We start from the raw sequence: 6,000 nt of genomic DNA, 5'->3' as shown, positions 1-6,000 counted from the left end.
ACACAATACTCCAGGTGGGGCCTCACCAATGACTTATACAGGGGCATCAACACCCCCTTTCTTCTGCTGGTCACACCTCTCTCTATACAGCCTAACAACCTTCTAGCTAGGGCCAGCGCCTTGTCACACTGTTTCGTCGCCTTCAGATCCTCAGATACTATCACCCCAAGATCACTCTCCCCATCCGTACCTATCAGACTCTCCCCGCCTAACACATACGTCTCCCGTGGATTTCTACTCCCTAAGTGCATCACTTTGCATTTCTTCGCATTGAATTTTAATTGCCAAACCTTAGACCATTCTTCTAGCTTCCGTAGGTCCTTTTTCATGTTTTCCACTTCCTCCGGGGTGTCCACTCTGTTACAGATCTTAGTATCATTTGCAAATAGGCAAACTTTACCTTCTAACTCTTCGGCAATGTCACTCACAAATATATTGAACAGAATCGGCCCCAGCACCGATCCTTGAGGCACTCCACTACTCACCTTTCGCTCCTCTGAGCGAATTCCATTCACCACCACCCTCTGGCGTCTGTCCGTCAACCAGTTCCTAATCCAGTTCACCACTTCGGGTCCTTTCTTCAGCCCATCCAGTTTATTTAAGAGCCTCCTGTGGGGAACCGTGTCAAAAGCTTTGCTGAAATCTAAGTAGATTACGTCCATAGCTCGTCCCTGATTCAATTCTCCTGTCACCCAATCAAAGAATTCAATGAGGTTCGTTTGGCACGATTTCCCTTTGGTAAATCCATGTTGTCTCGGATCTTGCAACTTATTGGCTTCCAGGAAATTCACTATCCTTTCCTTCAGCATCGCTTCCATTACTTTTCCAATAACCGAAGTGAGGCTTACCGGCCTGTAGTTTCCAGCTTCTTCCCTATCACCACTTTTGTGAAGAGGGACCACATCCGCCGATCTCCAATCCCTCGGAACCTCTCCCGTCTCCAAGGATTTATTAAACAAATCTTTAAGAGGACCCGCCAGAACCTCTCTGAGCTCCCTCAATATCCTAGGGTGGATCCCATCCGGTCCCATGGCTTTGTCCACCTTTAGCTTTTCAAGTTGTTCATACACACTCTCTTCTGTGAACGGTGCTCTATCCACTTCAATCTCATTTGTACTTTTTGCAGTCCATCGCGGTCCTTCTCCAGGATTTTCTTTTGTGAAAACAGAACAGAAGTATCTAGTTAGCAAATTTGCTTTTTCTTCATCATTATCCACATAGTGGCTCGCAGTATCTTTTAGTCTCACAATTCCCCTTTTAGTCAGTCATTCTCCTTTCACTAATATACCTGAAGAAAATTTTGCCATCCCTCCTTACATTTCTAGCCATTTGTTCTTCCGTTTGCGCTTTCGCCAGACGTATCTCTCTCTTGGCTTCTTTCAGTTTCATCCGGTATTCCTCCTCGTGTCCCTTTTCTTGAGTTTTTTTGTATTTCTGGAACACCAACTCTTTAGCCTTTATTTTCTCAGCCACTTGCTTGGAGAACCATATCGGTTTCCTTTTTCTCTTGCTTTTATTTACTTTCCTTACATAAAGGTTCGTGGCTATATTTATAGCGTCTTTCAGCCTGGACCACTGTCCTTCCACTTCTTGTATTTCCTCCCATCCCATCAGCTCCTTCCTCAGGTATTCCCCCATTTTACTAAAGTCAGCATGTTTGAAATCCAGGACTTTGAGTTTTGAGTGGCCACCCTCCTCTTCAGCCGTCATATCAAACCAAACCATTTGATGGGCACCCACTCGGACATTTGACACATTATCCCCATTTGTGAGTACCAGATCTAGCGTCGCTCCCTCCCTTGTGGGTTCCGACACCATTTGTCTGAGCAAAGCACTTTGAAAAGCATCCACGATCTCTCTACTTCTTTCCGATTCCGCAGACGGAACCTTCCAATCTACATCCGGCAGATTGAAATCTCCCAACAACAGCACCTCTCTTTTCTTCCCCAACTTTTGAATATCAGCGATCAGATCTTTATCTAGGTCCTCCAATTGTGTTGGGGGTCTGTAAACAACACCCACATGGACAGAGGTTCTATCCTCTCTTTTTAAGGTGATCCATATCGCTTCTTCCTTTCCCCAGTTCCCTGTCATTTCAGTCGCTGTGATATCATTTCTCACATACAGAGCTACTCCTCCACCTTTACGCCCCTCTCTATCCTTCCTAAAAAGATTATAGCCTGGTATGTTTGTATCCCATTCATGGGAATTGAGCCATGTCTCTGTGATTGCAACTATGTCCAAGTCTGCCTCCAAGATTAGGGCATGAAGGTCATGAACTTTATTGCTTAGACTGCGAGCATTTGTGGTCATCACTTTCCATCTACATTTCCAAGTATGTGTTTCGGTTTTAGTGATTTGGGGGTGTCTTTTCTCTTTGGGTACCTTCATATCTTTTTGTTCCACCTTCTTTGCTTTTTCTTTCGCCTCAGTTTTATTTTCAGGAGCATCACAGTGCTTGGTCTTGAAACTAAAGCACCACAATTATTACAGAGAATAAAAGTCATCTTGATTTGTTGAAATGGGTATGAACAGGTGTACTATGATGGGGTTGTAATTAGGGTGGGGTTAATTTATGATGTGTAGTATATTTGGTAAAGCTATATAGGAAGTGTCAGTCTTGGGGTGGGTGGGCTTAAGCGTAAGACCTATGGAATGTGTTTGCTGTAACCTATCTCTAGAACAGCATTGAAATGCCCAGAGCCACAAGTGTAAGGTAGGGGGAATCAGAAAATAATCTTATCTGAGAGCACCCAAATCCGTCCAGCTTCTGTTCTGTGTAGAGACAAAAACCACGTGGAGAGAGAAGCTCCACCTGTGCTATGCAATTACCTTACAACAAAAGCAGATAGAGGAGGGGAGGAATTCCACAGTATGGAAGCAGAAGGGAAAAATAAAAACACAAGAAAAACTACTACCGATTTTAAAGCACTTTTTAAAAAAAATTATATTTATTGATAGGTAAGTACTGCTAATACAATAATATAAACCTAGGAAAATTACGAAAATTTCTTATTAGCGTCCTTAAGGTTCACAATTAGGGAGTCCAATATTCCAACTATGGAGAAAAAAAAAAGGAAATTAAATAACTTAATACAAAATCGAGACGTATTCGTTTACAAGCTCAATTAAATTTTTTCTTGAGAAACCTTTTTTGATGTTATAAAGGTAACCAAACATTTATAGGGATATTTTAAATAAAAAGTTGCTCCTATCTGTAGCGTCTCTTGTTTCAATTGCAAAAATTTTTGTCTACATTTTTGCGTTTCCCATGCCAGGTCTGGAAATACACGAGTTTGTAATCCTTTGAAATTTTTTTCCTGTTTCTGAAAAAATTTCTTTAGTATCCAGACCTTATCCGAGGTTAACAGAGGTGTCTTTGCAGGAATGTAAAAGACCTGTACCATAGGTGGAATGTGTTCATCACTTATATCCAAAACTTCTTTAAAATAACACTAACATTTTCCTTGGGGAAATCAGAGGTTGAAAAGGAAAATTAATGAAATGCAAGTTATTGCCTCTAGACGTATTTTCAAGAAATTCTGATTTCCTCCTCAGGTTTAATAAATCTTTCACCATAGTCATTTGTACTGTCTGTATCTGTTGAGATTCTTTCTCCAGTTTATTAACTTGTGATGATAGTGACCTCACTCTCCATTTCTCTTACTTTCCCTTCAAAAACAACCATTTCTTCTTTCATTTTCATTATTTGGGGGCATATTGCCCTACCAAGGTCTGCAATTAGCAGCCACAAACTATCTAATGTTACTTCCGCAGGTTTTTTTTTAGGAAACTTGTAATCAAAGTATCTTCTGTCTCACCAAGTTGTTGTATTTTCTCACTTCCAACCACTCCTCTCGAATCCTCATCAGATCTTATAGCGGCGTGTGCAGTTGGAGTGGGGGTTGAAAAACACCCTAATTCTTCCGATAACAATAAACTTGCCTCCCGTCCTGCAGAACCCGCAAACACTCTGGTACTCGGGCCTACTGGTGCCGCTATTGGAGAACTGCTTCTCATCGGTTGAGGGGGAGAATCTCTTCCGTCGGGGCTCAAAGAAACTTCCAGCCCATTGCTCTGCCCACTGTCTCCATTCCTGGGCTGAGCCTGAAGGCTGCCCTCTGGCGGTATTGTCGAGCTTGCGGCTCTCTGCAAATATTGAATAGTCGAGCCCGATGAGGCTGGAGTCCTTTGCTGCTGGGAGGCAGCAGCGGCAGCTCTTCCCCTCCTCTTCGGCATAATCACAGGAAAAAGCAACCATCTAGCGGAAAGTCAGAGAAGCATTCAAACGCGTCCGTCTCGATCGACGGCCATCTTGGACTCCCCATGAGTAGGGTTATCATACGTCCGGATTTACCCAGACATGTCCTCTTTTTGAGGACGTCCGGACGGATTTGGCCAGCCTGTTTGTCCGGATTTCTGGACAAACGGGCTGGCTGGCGGGGGACTCCTCTCCCCTACTCTACTATCCCTGGTGGTCTAGAGGTACCTCTTCGGGACAGGAAAGAGCCCCCTCTTTCCTGCCCGGAGCGCTGCTGCTAGCTGCCCTGCATACTGTGAGTCCGGCTCTCGGCGTTTCAAAATGGCCGCTGAGAGTTGAAGCAGCCTCACGAGACTTCAACTCTCAGCGGCTATTTTGAAACACCGAGAGCCGGACTCACAGGATGCAGGGCAGCTGGCAGCAGTGCTCCGGGCAGGAAAGAGGGGGCTCTTTCCTGCCCCGAAGAGGTACCTCTAGACCACCAGGGGAGGGGAGGTGACAGGGGGGAGGGGAATATGCGTCAGGGGCGGGGCGAGTGCCCTCTTTTTATGAGGACAAAAAATGGTAACCCTACCCATGAGTAAATCATTTTTATGTATTTAAAACTAGCGTGTAAGCATTGCCGCCTTTTCATGTAAACATTTATTGCAGCAGCACTTTCATTTTGGTGCCTTTTTTATGTTTGTTAACTACAGTGTTTTAACTAGATTCTTACATTGTTAACCGGACACAGTATCTACATAACTGGCGATCCAGCACATAGATAACCAGCGTTTTATGTAATGTGAGCCACTGCTGTAACATTTATAGCCTTTCTTTTTGTACTTTTTAAATATGCTTTTATTATATGGTTACATTTATATGCTTTTCATAAGCTTTTTACCACATTGTGATAATTTATTTATTGTAGTCCACTTTTTATTTTTATATTCTATATCTTATATCGTTTATTTGATGGATGGTTTTAGAGATGTATCTTTTTATGTGAAATTATGAATGCTTATTTATTATGTTTTCTTTTCACAAACAGTTGTGCATAGTGACCCCTGAGGCAGGCAGCTGCATCCGCCAAAACACAGCCCATATTGGGTCCACTTGTTTTGGTGCTTTAATAAATCCGCTTTAAACTACATCTTCCTGGTGGATTTGGAATTATGTCATTCTCTACTCCTGTACAGGCAAGGTCAGGAGGCAGGCAGCAGACAGAGTAATCCAGGTACAGGCTAAGTCAGCAACGAAGAACAAAGTAGAGGAGAAGCACACTACTGAGCAAGTAACACCTACCAAAGTAGAAGCCGAAGCAAGGAGTGTAGGGAGAGCTCAGCTGATAGAAGTGCTGGTGTCTGACATAAGCAGAAAGAAGGGGCACAGCCATAGGACAAGAGCAGGGGAAGGAGGAACCGGAAGACCAATAGGAGAGAAGCAAGGGAAGCCAGGCAGAGGAAGAGCAGACCCAGGTGGGTGGAAGCAAAGCAATCAAGGAGCCTGCAGCCAGAGAAGTACTACACACACATGACTCAGGGCTGTGCCAGTCAAGTGTGCATGTCGACGGGACCCTGCGCAGCCCAAGGACACCACTTGCGTTGAGGTAGGGGACATGACATTATGACACTAGTGGATGAACTGACACTGATCTCCCGCTAACTTGCAACTGTGGTAGACCATGATTGCTGATAGATGCAGGTACACCAAATGTATTTTTAGGCCAGAGTAGAAGAACATCAAGAGGAAGCTTTGAC

Source organism: Microcaecilia unicolor, chromosome 3 (genome assembly GCF_901765095.1).
Source record: "Microcaecilia unicolor chromosome 3, aMicUni1.1, whole genome shotgun sequence".
Lineage (NCBI taxonomy): Eukaryota > Metazoa > Chordata > Amphibia > Gymnophiona > Siphonopidae > Microcaecilia > Microcaecilia unicolor.
The sequence above is the reverse complement of the archived record's forward strand: the minus strand, read 5'-3'. Positions refer to the sequence as shown.